Source organism: Protopterus annectens, chromosome 2.part0 (assembly GCF_019279795.1).
Source record: "Protopterus annectens isolate FY-2018-M chromosome 2.part0, PAN1.0, whole genome shotgun sequence".
NCBI lineage: Eukaryota > Metazoa > Chordata > Ceratodontiformes > Protopteridae > Protopterus > Protopterus annectens.
In genome coordinates, this window is record NC_056728.1 from 576,098,058 (window position 1) to 576,113,672 (window position 15,615).

The 15,615-nt window shown below is 40.0% G+C and overlaps 1 protein-coding gene across 1 annotated transcript in view; it reads left to right on the top strand.

Moving 5' to 3' along the window:
• Window positions 1–15,615, top strand: part of MFHAS1 (multifunctional ROCO family signaling regulator 1) — a 728,976-nt gene that overhangs the window by 247,530 nt on the left and 465,831 nt on the right. The window lies entirely within an intron of this gene.

The following is a 15,615-nucleotide window of genomic DNA, read 5'->3' on the forward strand; positions in this document are numbered from 1 at the left end:
GTGGGTTCTGTCCTTGAGCCAGTTTGCAATCCATCTAGTGACATAGGGGTTTATATTTAAGCTGGTGAGCTTATCTATAATGCCCGAGTGGGGTATTGTATTGAAGACATTTGCGAGGTCCAGGTAGGCTGTGTGGACCACCTTCCCCTCGTCAATGGCCTTGGTGACTGTTTCAAAGAAATCAACCAGGTTTAAGAGGCAGGATCTGCCCTTAACAAAGCCGAACTGGGTAGGATCCAGTGTTTGTAGGTCCCCAATATCTTTATTTATGAGGTCCATGATGATCCTTTCCATAGCTTTGCAGACCAAGCTAGTCAGGCTTATGGGGCGATAGTTTCCAGGATCCGTTGAGGCACCACCTTTATGGAGAGGGACCACTGTTGCTGTACACCACTCTTTGGGCACATATCCTGTAGTAAGGCTGAGATTGAACAGTAGTTTTATGTTTGGGTTTAGCTCTTCTTGGAGTTCATGTAGGACGCAGCCTGGGACACCATCTGGTCCCATTGATGCTGTGTTTTTTGCTTTGGAGAGGGCGGCTCTTACCTGAGCATCTGAGATGTCAGGGGGGCAGCACTCTGCTGGGATAGATATTTGCCCTTTTGGTGGGGGGGGAGTTTGCGCTGAACCTGTCAGCTAGGATGTTGGCAATGTCTGTGGGTTCGTGTATTTTTTGTCATTTTGGACTAATTCTGAGCATATCTGGGAATTACCACCCAGGTTCCTAACATAACTAAAGAAAGCCTTGTGATTATCCTTAGTGTCCTGTGCAATTTTTCTCTCAAAGCTGGCCTTAGACAATTTTATGTGTGCCCGTAGTTTTTTGCTAATACTGATCAGTGATGCCTTCCCTTTTTGGATTTTGCTCTATCATTTAGTAGCTTCCTCCTTCTATTGTATAGTTTGTTTATGGCTGGGGTCCACCAGACAGGACGCCTGCCTTTGGAGGATTGGGTCTTGATTTTATTTGGGATCGCATGATCCATGTATTCCTGAAGGTGTTCATAGATTGCGTTTGTAAAGGATTCTGCGGTCTGGGCCGTATTTTCCACAGGCTCGGGGCTTTGAAGGATTCCACCTCAGTTTTGAGGAGTGTGAAATTTGCTTTAGAGAAGTTTTTCACTGTGGTTTTCTGGGCAGGGGGTGGGGTCGGGATGTGAATATCCAGTGAGATTAGTTTATGGTCTGATCTTACCAGTGAGGGATACACTTCTGGTCTGGAGCATAGAGTCCCCATGTTGGTGATGATCAGGTCCAGTATGTTTTCCCCTCTTGTGTGAGTGGTAACAAGTTGTTCCATCGCATTTGAGTTTATAAATTCTAGGAACCTTTGGGCTAGGGTGTTGGAGCTAGAGTAATGCTCCCAGTCTATGTTTGGGTAGTTGAAGTCGCCCAATATAATGGTGTTTGGAGAGACCTTCATATTTTCCAGTGTTCTCAGGAAGGCCGAGTGGGGTTCCTGGGTTTGGGAGGGTGGTCTGTTGCAGGCTATAAACTGGAAGGCAGTTTTACCCACTGTTAGTTGCACATGGATAGTCTCTGATGCTTCGTGCTTTGCCACCAACCTGGAGGTGTGGGTATCTTTGATGAATATCGATACTCCTCCTTTTGTGGTTCGTCCAAGTTTTGGGGCGAAAAGCATGGTATGAGGTATAACCTGGTAGTGCTGGGGTGCTCTCGGGAGCCCTGAACCAGGTTTCTGTTACTGTACAGATATCGATGTTCTCCATGCTAAGGAGAGTTTCGAAAAGGCATCTTGAGGTTTAGACTTCTGGCGTTGAGTAGCATTACTCTTAGTTTCTTATCCCTTGTAATACCTATGGAGGTGGGTTTGTCTTTTGAGCCTTGCCTAAAAAGGCACTATGGGGGTAGCAAGAGCCTTTGCCAATATCCAAAGCCCAGGGTGACAGGTGCAAGCCGTCCCTAGTGAAGCATCGTGGCTTGTCGAGCATATCATCCCAAGCTGACAGGCATTGATCCCCTTTGAATGACACCAGTACTTAAGCCAATTGTTGAAATTGATCATCTTGTCTTCATATTGTGGCATCATTCTTGGTGAGGGTAAGATGCTACTCAAGGTCGGGGTCATACCGGCCTGGGCTACATGCTCAGAGAGCTCCTTTATGTCTCTTTTCATGTAGTCCAGGGAGGTACGTCTCAGGTCATTCACACCAGCATGGACAATGACTGAGTCATATTTGTACTTGCCTTGGAGTGACCTGAGTGCTTGTGTTATGTGGCGGATCCTAGCGCCCGACTGGCTGCTCACCGTGACCCTCTCCTTGTTCAGCCTGGTGAGCGGGACGTCAGTGTGCCTGACGATAGAGTCACCTATTGCAAGTGTATCAGGTGTGTTGTTTAGTCTTAAGGGCTGTGACTGTTTGGCACACTGGCTTTGTGAGATATGTGTTGCACGTGTTTTGTTTTGGGGTAGCAGCTGCTTGGGTGTCTGCTTTGGAGGTCTCTGCTGCTTCGGCCGATCTTTATTTTGAGCCTCCGAGTATGTTTTTGTGTGATTATGTGTTTGGTTTGCTGTCGTGGTAGGTCTATGTGAGACTGGAATTGTAGTGAGTGTGGTTTCCTTCTCCTCCTGACTGGTTATGCCAGTACTGAGTTGAGAGAGCTTAGCCTCCAGTTTGGCTATATGTTTGCATCTCTCACATGTGTTGGAATTTGTTGGGAGGAGGAGAGGGTTGTCTGTGTACATGAGGCATATATATATATATATAAATATATGTAAATTGCTCTCTGTATGTGTGTGTGAGTACATGCATGGATATGCACACACACACACACACACACACACACACACACACACACACGTGTTTGTATGGAGGGACCAACTTCAGCTAAATTTTATATGGTCGAGACAGGCATTGTTTAAAGTTTTAAGAGGGAGAGTGCGTGAAATAGTGAGGGTCAGAAGATGTCTTCTTATCCTTATGGTTGTTTGAACTCTGTATAATTAGGGATTGTGGGATATGTGTGTGTGTGTGTGTGCAGGGGTAATTGTTCTCTTCAAAGGGTATTGTGGGCTCTCATTTTTCTTTTCCATTGTTTGGGCTTGATGAGTATCTTTTCTGGAACGTAGATCCCGTGGAAATGTGCTTCTGTTGTAGTTACTTGTAATCCTGTACATATGTAGGTTTTATTTTTGTATGGTCACAGCTGCTATGCTGCCAGTATCCAGACTTCTCAACTGTCCAGAGTTTTACAGAGTATCCCTCATTTTCCTCATGTTTTTCTACTTTCAATCATAAAATTTTAGTTTTTCTGGTAAACTACTGAGGATTTCTGCAATCATGTCTCAGACTGTTGGAGAAAAAATCAAAAGCAGGACAAAGAGGGAGGGGAACAAAGAAAATAACCAAATAGCCACTGTCGTACTCTCTTCTCTGTTACTTCTGTTTTTCTGCACTGATATACTGTGCAAGCATACACATATGTGGTGAAAGTCGTTGTTTTTTTTTCATTCGGCTTTCCCCAGTCAGGGGTCGCCACAGCGGAACTCTGGTCCGCTAATGATTGGCAATAGATTTTTACAGTGCTGAGGTGCCAGCTCGACGCCCAACCTTCAACAAAGGCATGCCCATTTACGCATGTCTTTCGAACGCCACTCGACCGTGAGGGGGGCATGCAGACTCCACACAGAATGCGCTCCAGCTGAGAATCGAACGGGAGAACCTTTTGCTGTGAGGCGACAACACTACCGCTGCACCACCACGGCTTCCACTTGGCGACAGTAGTACGTCTAAATAAAGTGGAGACAGCATGAAAATGCTGTAGTGCCAGTATAACATGAGATTATTTAAGGAAGTCAAGCAGTTTCTTTCTTAAATTATATTGTTGTATAATAGCAATAACCCAGTCCTGGATGTGCGTATTTCATGGTTTACCCACTTTTGGCTTTGTTTGATTTTTTTGGGCTTTGCCTGTATAATCAAACCACACCGGCTATGGGTAAATCATGTGATACCCACACCCAGTTGTGAGTTGTTACTAAAGGATAACACAAAATGTTTCTCTTCTATGATGCATTTCAGTACTGCTTCAAATTGCCCCCCATGACTTCACATCACAATTTTTTTACGTAACATTGTAGACATCCCCTCATTCTTGGAACCATTCAAACCTCTGAAGTCAGGGAACTACTCAGGAAACTAGGCACCTCTCACAATCCCTAGCATCATGTCATACTGTCTGTAATTCTAAAACTAGGTAAACAAATCCTTGCCAAACCATTAGCTCACACACAATCACAAGAGAAGTACGATTGTATACTTGCAGCAGAAATCATCACCTGCAGCTTTAATCATGCACCATCAAACCGCTTGCTTAAGTTTCTAACCCTGCCATTACAAATGACTAACACTAAGAGCAAACATGTGCACTTGTCAGATATTAAAAAGAATAATTTACAAAACAAATACTAGAATGTCCTAGGAATGTGATATACAAACAGGTAGACAATATGGATTCTGCAACAGTTAAAATACCCTTGCAACAGTTTTTACCTTAACTGTTGAAATATGTAATCATATGAATAGAGAAAAACTGACAGGTGCATTATTTTGGATGCAAAACTGTGAGCCTAACACATCAAAATGTAATTAATGTGACTTCGACGAAGTCGTACAATGGTTCTCAAACTCTAAAGCTAACAGGACATTCATGGTTGTAGCCAGTATCTGCTTTGTAACTGACACAACTTGAAGGGTGTCCCTAAAGGGAACTGTACTTGGAATCTTATCAGTCTCCATGTTTTTAAATTGTCCCCCTTGGGATTTGCTACATATAAAATGTGCCCCCTACACAGATGACGTAGTGATAACTAGGTCACATAAGTAACAAAATGCCCTTGGTAATTAATTTCAAGAAAAATTTGTGTCTGAATGCAACCAGTCAGCAGAAAAATATCCTAACTGATGGCACAAACGAGACAACAGTAATGATGCTTGGGACTCTGTTAAGGCTTAGAACATTAACTATCAAAAGACCAAAGTGGAATGTCTCTGACCCAAACCAAGCAACAAAGATTTATGAGAATGTTTCTTAATAAACTTTTTAATTTTATTCTTGCACAGAAACCTAAGTAGGCACAGTATTAAAGTAATTAAAGGTGTCTTAAAAATGTCACATCGACTTTCTTCGGAGGCAGATAAGCTATAGTTATACACGTGCTTCCAGACTGGAATATGTATCCTCATATTTCTTCCATCTACCCAAGCGGTACAAAGCTAATACTGATCTCTGAAAACAAAATCATTAGGCATTAATCTATGACAACAGGGAACATCAACTACAGAGATATTACAATAGCTGCTGGTTAAAGCCAGGGCCTCCTTTTCTTCTATAGACCTTAACATTTAAGTTACTGCATGAAATTATTGCTCTGCTTTGAGGAAAAGACTTATGATCAATATCTCATCTTAGTCAGCAAGAGGACCTGATGCTGTACAACATCTTAGACAATCTTCATTCTTACAAGTGAAGGAAGTTTCACTAAAATAGCACCAGTGTTAAGTGAAAAGCTGAAATTAGACTGGCAGAAAACAAATGCAAGTGTTTCACTTATTCTGGTTAGATGTACAAGTCACTAAAAACATAAGTGTATCTAAATACAGATAAACAACATATCTATAGAGTCGTGTGTGGCACTCCCAGGTAGCAAAATAAATGTTAATTTATAAGTGCATCTAGAATCAAACTATAAATAAATACGAGCATGTCCATGTGATAGTCTTTGTTTTTAAAGCAAAACATAAGGTGTGAGCATGTGAGATAGTAGGTAAATGCCAAAGTACTATAAATATGCAAGGTATGTACATCTGATAGTTGTTACTTTACTCAAAAACAAAGTGTAAATCATTGCTTTGTATTAGAAATTTTCTTAACCTTGTACATTTTTCACATGATATGTATGTCTGTATGTATATAAATGAATGCATGTGTGTATATGTGTCCGCTTGTGTATTTATATATACAGTTGAAATGCATTTTTTTCTTGAAGTTCTGAGATAACTTGTTTTAAAATACTTCTACTATAGTCTTATTAGCTTTAAGCTTAAAGATCATGTCTAAAGGGCAAAAGAATAGTCTTTTTTTTTGCCAAACTGTTAATTTAACAGTCTGCTTAATTTAACTGTCAGCATATTATGCTAATTACAACTGGAACCCAAAGTGAGGTAAGAGCTGCTTGCCCGTCCATGAATATTTATGCCATAAACGCAGCTTGGTACATTTTGACTTCTGTGTTCGGAAGCAATCTTTTCGATTTTATATTTTTTTACGGTTGCAAAACACCCTTTTCTTTTCTGAGAAAAAAAGTGTTTCCAAGCAGTTTTTTGTTTGAAAAGAAGTTTTTTTGTGCCTATAAGCATGATCTTTAAGGTGAGCTTGTATGTTCTGTTATTTCCTCATAACTAAATGTGAATATATGTACCATCGAGTGGCTTTTGTTGTATTACTGCTGTAATGTGATTTGCATACTGTGTCATGTTGTTTTACTTTTGCCTGTGAAATAGCTCCTGTTGTATTAGTTATGTACTATACTTAATAGCAATCATTGTGGCTGAAAGGCATCCTTGGACTAGTCCACTTCCACAGTTAAATTATGGTAGACAGATATAGATAGACAGATAGATGGACACCTTGCTGTCTTGTTCCCACATTATGGTGATGTGAATCATAAGTCTGATAGGTGAACTAAAGCAACATCTGCAGTCTTGCGGGTGGTGAAACAAAGCTGTACTCTTTGTTTCCATCCACATTGCCACTCCTGGATACGAGTTGGGGGTATTGGCCATAGGTGCAAGTAGTGGCAGGTGGTCTTCACTGCAGCATCACTGACAGTGTCTCCACAATAGGATGTGGAATTCTTTGATGTAAAAGAGTATTGGATAGAACTGCTGCTCCTTTATATCTAGAGGGCCTACCAGAGGTAGTTTGGGTATCTTATAAAGTTATCCCTGCCTGTTTCTGTTAGAGTTGTTCAAGTCGCATCTCTTTAGGAGGAGGCTCTGGGGTAAATCCACTGCACACAGGGGTGGAATTATATCTCTTGGGTAGTTTCAGAGGATCTCCCAAATTATCTGTGATCATAATGCCTGGATGGTGAGGAAATGAGACACACACTTGTGTGTGTAGTCTATAGCAGAAGTGTGTACCACAGGATTTGAGCTACTTTTGCATATTTATTTTAGTTTATTTATTTGACGTGTGTTTACTGGGAAAGTTGAACTGGGCAATGACCAATTTTCAGGGATGCCCGGGGGGGAAAGGCTTCACATAAAATGTAGTTTACAGGCTGGTAAAACATTATATGTGTGTGTGTGTGTGTGTGTGTGTGTGTGTGTGTATATATATATATATATATATATATATATATATATATATACATATAAAAAGAAAACAATATTTATGATGTTCATATACAAGGTGTATTAATAGGGCATGAGCACAGTTATTTGAGTGCTACAAGCTGAACGTGCTGTAATTGGAGGTATAACAAGCTCATGTATTGGAAGAGAAACTGCTGCAACAGTGAAGTTTGAACAAGAATAATCATGATTGGTTAGTATTCATTACTATGCCTTGCGCAGAATATTGTAGAGAAAATGTTTTATAAGAAGAGGGTTTAGCACATCTTGACAAACAAGTATTATTTGGGAAGGCATGAGTTGAAAAAAGGAGGTAAGAGGAAAAGAACAGATGGTGGAGGAGGTTTGTTAATAAAGAAAGTTTGAAGAACGAGAACTGAAATAGGGAGTTGTGGGAAGAGAATATTGAAGACAGTTCTGCGAGGAGTTACTCTGTGTTTAAATGTTGGATTCTTGATGTATTTTTAAGTGTAACTTAACCTGGGAATCCACAGTGGTATATTCATTGTGTACTTGTGACTCTAGTCTGGTGATGCACAGGTGTGTGTCCAGGTATCTACAACATGTTGTCTGAGTTAGCAGTTAGCTGTCTTTATAATGACTAGTCTCAAGTGAGCTGGGAGAGAATTCCATTTATTTGATATGTAGTTTGAATGAAGTGGTGGTGCTGCGGTAGCGTTGTTGCCTCACAGTAAGACGTTGTCCTGTTCGATTCTCAGCTAGAGCGTCTTCTGTGTGGAGACATGCGTGAATGGGCGTGCCTTAATTGAAGGTTGTGCATCAGGGCTGGCAACTCGGCACATAACAATCTACTGCCAGTTATTAGCAGACCGGAGTTCCGTTGTGGCAACCCCTAACTGGGAAAAGCCGAAAGACTCCGTCAGTTTGAATGAAGTGAGTCAGCTGCAGTGTTATTTCACTTGTGTATTTGCAGCAAGGATTTCTTTTAGTGGAGTGCAGGTTGTATTTGGAAAGTAAGGCTGAATGATGGTGTTTAATGCTGTGTATTTTTCACATTTATGAAGTAGCTTGTATGTCATCAGTAATTGTGAGCGAGTTAGTGTAAGTGTCAGTTCAAGCCAGTTCCAGCTTTTTTAAAGTAAGGCAGTGGCAAGTTCTACAATGTTGATTTGTGAATTTTGCTTTGTTATAGCATTTCTCAAATTTAATTTATAGAGATTAATTCAGGTTTGAAAACACTGAGGAGACATAGAGGAAAGTTGGAAGTGTATATGCTATAGGTATGCTCTTCCTGGTCAGACCAGTGATGAGTGGTTTTTATCCTATACAGGGAGCTTAGCTTTGGTGTTTTTTTAATTACTTACAGAATATAATCAATTTTCATCTAGTTGGCCATGGCCATGCCTAGCAGTTTTGTATGTGTAATGATTTCTGTTTTTGTGTTCTTGGCTGAAATTGGATGAAGTTACAGTGAAGAGTTTTTTTTTTTTTTTTTTTGTCACTTGATCGTTCGGGTATATATAGAATGAATTTAGTTTATTTTGGGGTTGAAGAGAAGTCTGGAACTGTCCAGCAAAAATTCTGTGAAAGAGGACGATTTCTGGATGATTTATTATAGTATTGATATTGTCTTGGTTGCACAGATGTGAGTTGACTCATCTGCATATTGTACTGTTGTGGCATGCTTTGAGGAAGTGTGTGTGTCATTTATGAATAAGTTAAATAGCAGAGGACCAAGTATGAAGCCTTAGAGAATGCCTACTGAGACAAGTAAGAATAAGGAGAAATCATTATGACGCTTTTTACCGTTCCCGGACAGCTAGGTAGCTGTGGAACCAGCAGAGCATAGATATGTCAAGATCAAGATCAAAAGAGTAGAGTTAATATAAGGGGGGTGTGACGGCTAACTGTGTCAAAAGCTTCAGACAGTTCAAGAAAGGGTGTAGAGACCAGGTTGCTTGCATTGCTGCTGTGATTAACTATGTTAGTGAACCCGAGTGGGGCAGTGGTTGCCCTGTGGTTAGACCTGATGCTACGCTGTGTTGATGAGAGGAGGCTGTTTGCGCTAATATGATTAATGAGCTGTGAGAATATTCATCTTTCTAGCATTTCAAACAGAGGAGAGACTATTGCTGTATGTGTGTAATTGGTGTGATTCATAGAAGACCCTCCCACTTTGTGCAGGGGTAAGATGAAAGATTTTTTTTTAGTGTGTTGGGATGTACTTGTATTTGAGCGATTAAAATATTGACAGGCTGTACTAGAGCTTCAGCAACAAATTTGATGTCATGGGTCATGGTGCTAGGTTTAAGTATTTTTGATAGTGGAAGTAGGAATGGGAGAGAAAGAGGGAGAGTATTTTATTGGTTGTTTATTTGGTATATACTTTGGAAGTTAGTGTTGTGTTTATTTTAGTTAAGGCAGTAACGGCATTAATACTGCGTAGTTAAATTGAGAGGCAGTGTTTTGTGGATTGGTTAAGAGTGTTTAAGGTAGGTTGTGTAGTTTTTCCCAGGTTTAGAAGTTTGTTTATGGAGTCCCAGAATAGTTTGGGATTTGAGTAGTATGTGTCCTGAAACTTGGTATAGTAGGTTTTCTTACCCTGCCTTATGTTTTACTTTGTTTAATTTCCTAATTATCTGAACTGTTGTTGAGATATCAGCATTTTATTTTTTAGCCATATTTACCAGGTTTTGTCTCCATCATTCATGAGATGAATTGTCTTACATAGTGCTGGGTTGGCCTTAACTCTTAGGTCTTATAGAATAGTGCTTGAGCATAATTGGGTGTTAGGGCTTTAAGTGCATTCCAGTTGTATAATTTTAAAGCTCTGATGTGGGCTTTTCTCTGAAAATTTATGAGATTCCTTATTTCATTACACTGGTGGAGTCTGTGATACAAGTTTTGGTATCACCTTGCAAAAGTAGTGAGATGGCCACTCAACATGTCTGGCAGACTGCCATTTAATGGTATTTTCTTGGGATGAGATGTGAGAATCCAGTCTAGTGTAAATTTTCTAGTTGTAGTTTTATGGTATGTAGTTGGAATATTGATTAGTTGTGTAAAGCCATATAGTTGTATTGTATTAGAAGGGCTATCTGAGTTTATTGTGTACCACTCGATGTTCATGTTGGGTAGTATAATGGTTTATCATTGTATGTTGGTTGAGATCCAGCAGAGGATCTCTTCTGGAATAAGGATGTTATTGTCTGAAGGTGTATGTGCCTGTTTTGGTTATATTTTTTATGAGTGTTGAGTTTAAGCTGTAAGATAAACAATTCTGCATGTTTGAATTGTGGAATGGTATTTGGAAAGTTCCAGAATATTTTTGTAGAGTATTGCTACTTCACCCATTTTTTTTATTCTGCATATCAAGCCATAGGATGTTATATCCAGTTGTAAGATTTATTTGCTGTTTGTTTCCTTCTTGACCCTGGCTTTTGTGGTCTACAGAATATGAAGTGAGTTATGGATGATCCGGCTTTGAACTTCATATAATTTATTAATACTTGTTAGACTGATGTTTATGGGACTTGGTGAAGGTGATTAGTAGTGTATAATGGAAATATTTGTTAGATGCGGCGGTGTTTGAATTGGGCCAGGATTGGAGTGGAGTGGACAAGTATGCACATGGTAATGACTAAGACGTTTCTATTTGATTTTCTGTTTTTGTAAATATTTTATTTAGCCACAGGTTATAATTTGAGTTAACTGGTTTTAAAGGATTCAGTGGAGGTGGTTTGGTATAAAGCTGAGGAGAAGGGAAAAATGGTAGCTTGTATTAATATGGTTGAGTTCTAGTGTCCTAGTCGGGGGTGAGTTATTGAGTAAGAGTTGGAGGTGATAGGTCATGAGGTGTGTTAAGAAAATGAGGGATAAAAGCAGTAGGAGTTGTGGAAGTGGCATTATGGTTTAAATCTGAGCTAGAAAATGATTAACGGGTTGCATGCGAGATGGGGATAGAAGGGTGCAAGACTATGAGGTTACTGCATCTCTGCAGGGTTTTGGTAGTAATGCCGTGGTAGGAAGGTAATGAGCTGTATTGACTTTGATCTTTTGTAATTAGTTGAGTTATATTTGGATTATCTCATAAGAGATTTGATTTAAATGGGAGTAGTTTAGTTGGCTAATGTAGTGATGCTGATAATAACAGTCCTTTTTGATTGGCTTATTAGTCTTAAGGGTGCAGGTGTGGATACATTAAATGTGGAGTAAGAGAGGAAGGAAGAGAATTGGGGGTAGGGTATGTAGGGCACATAGTGATCCCAAGCTTAGTGAGGGTGAACATCAAAGGGCTTCACCCCGTAATGTGCAGTTCCAGAAACAATATATTAAAATGAAAAACTTTCTTCTATTAAGAATTCTACTCTATTTAGTGTAGTTCACAGTTGGATGGTACACCACAATATCTTGCTCTAAGGGTTCTATTTTGAAAATGGTGCCTGAACAGGAGCAGTACTTACTTGGGGGTAGGAACACAGAGAGACAGGAAATCAGGTAGGAAACCCTAACTCTGCCCCAGACCTTGCAGGGCAGCTTTCCTTTATAGAAATAATCTGTTAGCTCAAACACCACGAGTAAGTGAAATTATATTGTGAGGGTTATAATAATAATGGGTTTGATGACTTGAAAATTATAGCAGAGGAAAAGAAGAAAGAAACCGTAGTTGATATGCACTGCTTGCTTGAAAGAAAACATGAATCTGACTGAGATATCAGCAACTTTCAAAGGGGAGGACTGTGGAAAGTATTCTGTGAGTTATAATACAAAGAGAATGTTAACATTTATAAGTGAAATGACTGCATAAAATAGTTATGAGGCTCAAAAAGTTAATGTAATTAGAAGGGTGTAGTGTATTATTGCAGTGGTGCAGGAGACTTGGCCGACTACTCCAGCTTTGTATGCTCTACCAAAATATTTACAGTGTTATTAAATAGTAACCAGTACTGGTTTGCCATGCACATACATATATACCTGAAGATATTTATCCCATACCTTACATGGGAGGGATGTAAGTTTCTGCAAAACTTCAGCAGTAAATGCATTGATTCTGTTACAGCAAATGAGCATAGCTGGTTAACAGTGGCTGATTTCTCTTGCCTCATTCCTTCATCTTCTAAACGTTAAAGTCAATATAATTACCCTCCTATTATTTGTAAAAGTATTCCATAAATGGATCCTGGGAGTGATTCCCTTCCTTGACACCATTTGTGACCACTTCCTCTTCAGTGTCTGGCTATGAGAAGCCACTAAATTGCTAACCAAGTGAGATACAATACCCTTTCAGTTTTGTACCTCTTGCATTAAATCCTAAAGCCACATTAACCCGCATCAGGTGATCCAGGCTTCTCATCATAGGTGAGGCTATGTTCAGGTTTACAAACTGTGTAATTAGTAATAAATATCGATCATCTATCAAGACTTTTGTTCGATTAATAGCAGAACTAAACATGCCATATATTAAATAAGGTATACAATGCTATTCCAGACAGTGTAAGACAGCACATTTTGATGCTGTCTGCTTTCACAGAATTTGCAGCAAGAAGTTCTCCAGTTCGATTCTCGGCTGGAGCACCTTCTGTGCAGAGTGTGCATGTCCTCCCTGCAGTCAAGTGAGTTTTAAAAAAGACTTGCAGGTAGGTGCATTTGTGTGTGTGTGTGTGTGTGTGTGTGTGTGTGTGTGTGTGTGTGTGTGTGTGTGTGTGTGTGTGTGTGTGCCTTCTGTGAAGGTTGGGCCCCGGGCTGGCAACTCAACACCGTAAAAACACCGCTGCCAATTAGTCTGCGGACTGGTGATCCACTGTGGCGACCCCTAACCAGGAAAAGACAGAAGCCACTGCTTTTTTATGTCTGGCAAAGTTTTTATATTAGAAAAAGCTTTACCACTACTTTTTTCACATTTAACAGTTTATTATGGTTATGCAAATTAAATAAGCAAATACAGTTTGATTAGCATAAAGTTATATTGAAAGCATAAGACATCACAGTGTATGCTATAAAAATGGTACATCTGTCTTTAATATGACTTCATCAACTTATACTAGGTTATGGCTTTGTTAGAGCAGCCATCCCTGCAGTTTGTCTTCCTGTAGCCTTTGGCCTGTTTTGTTTTTCCTGGGGATGTCTAGCTGCTCTTTACATCCTGCTGGAAGAAACGCATCTGCCTGTGACTTGCACCACTTATGAACATCTGCAGTTAGGGTGTAAGCATGCAACTGCACTTAACCACAGGGACTGGAACAGTCTAGAATCAACAAAGCCACATGCATCTTTCCCATTTTTATCTTAATCCCATTTTTTTTAGAATGTTATCTGTTCAGTCTACTTATACAGCATAAAGTTTTAGAATATCTTTCATTATCCATTGGTGTCTGTTGGCTGTGTTAAAATATCGGCAGGGTCAGCAGTTTGCCGTGTCCTGTTTTGTTCCCCAAAAAGAAGACTGTAGTTAGTCATGGGAATTTACTTACTGTATCTTCATTTATTTTCATTAGCCAGCACTGAAACAGGCAAATGTGAAGTAATGGAGTAAAAATATACTAAATCTGCCATTGACATTGGGAAGAGCTGTGGTGATTTCTGGTTGCAGTGAGCAAGAAAATAAATTGTGATTGCAGACTGATTGGGGGTGCATCCAAATTCTTGAGGTTGAGGGTGAAGCCTAACAGGGGAGGAGGGATATTCTCAGAATATCATGTGTAGGTAGAGAATTTTTTTGAATTTCATGCTGTGTGTGCAGGCCTTACTGTTAAATTCTGCTGTCACACTGTCCAGAGTTGGGCCTGATTGTGTCCAGGGGTGTTAGAGAAAAGACTGCCAGGACTGTAAAGTGTCAACTGCAGTGGAGTTTACTTGTTCCAGGAATTGAGAGAGAAATTGGCAGTGTTTTTTGCTTTTGCCTTCAGCCTTGTAGACAGTAGCATTTATAGGTACTTGGCCTTGTTTTATTTTAGGTGAGAGTAGCGTTTAGTGTCTCCTACAGTATTATGATCTGCTTTCCTTTTGTATGTTTAGAAATTGCAGCATGACTTTTTGCAGTTAAGAAAAAAAGATAAACTGTAAAGAGTGATTCCTCTTCCTGGGTTGTGCAGATTGTCAGCCTAACTTTGTTTAGATGATTACATATACTCCTAAAAGTGTGCTTGATGAGGAATCTTTTGATGTGTATGTTCAGAGGACAGTTGTCTGCTGCTGTTCATTACGGACCTGTAGACATTTGCTGGAGCAGAGCAAAGTTATTTGCACTACTTGACAAAAGTGGGACTTAGAAAATGCACTATTAGCATGGAGATGTATCCCATTAAATGCCTTAGTGAACATCTGAGAATCACCAGTCAAGCAGACGGAGTAACTGTGTAGGGATACGCCATTGAACAAACTGTAGTCATGCACTGCTGAACTGCATGGCTACAAGCCTGCCTTGTTCTGACTCACAGGTGGCCTATAGCAGTGTGAGTCGGATATATGTGGCTGTTGGACATGTGCACTTATTTTGCCGTGTTAAGAAGTTGCATTGTACCAAAATCAGTAAACTTCCAAGTTGGCATAGTCATTCCCCCTGAATAGGATTCTGATTTACATAGGGCGCGCCCATAGGGTGTTGCTTTTACATGGGATTTACAAATACTCTCGCTGCTCACCTGCAACGTACCGCACTGAAGAACAGCATTTTTTCTGGATCACTTTCCCTTTGCATACCAAGCAAGACCATGCAAGTTGGCCTTGCTTAGTATGCAGTTGTTTATGAATTGCAGACATCACATTTTCAGGCAGGACTAGTTAGTTTTAAAACACACTGTGTAAAATTGGAATGCATATGAATACAGTATAGAGAAGAAAATTGAAACACTGTGATTTGCAGGAGTTAAAGTGGCTGTGGCAAAGCACTTGTGTTTGGTTCTGCTACATAAACTATATTTTATTTATTTTTTCTGACTTCACCTTGCCATTGCATTGTATGAAGCAGGGACGTTATTGAGCGTCCTTTTCCTCTATTTATGTAGGCAAAAAAAATAGGATTGTAGGACCGGCTACCCTCCTACACACACACACACACACACACACACACACACACACACACACACACACACACACACTCACACCTCTTCTTCCTGCAGTCACTTCATCACCTGAAAATGAAGTAGAGGTGGATGTGCTATTGAAAGGAAGAATACTTTGCTGTTGTGATAATGGATGTGTTAGGCAGGCTTTCAGCTTCATGCATTATGGGTTACACAGCATTTTTCTTTGTTCTAGTTATCTGTTTAAGAGAGTG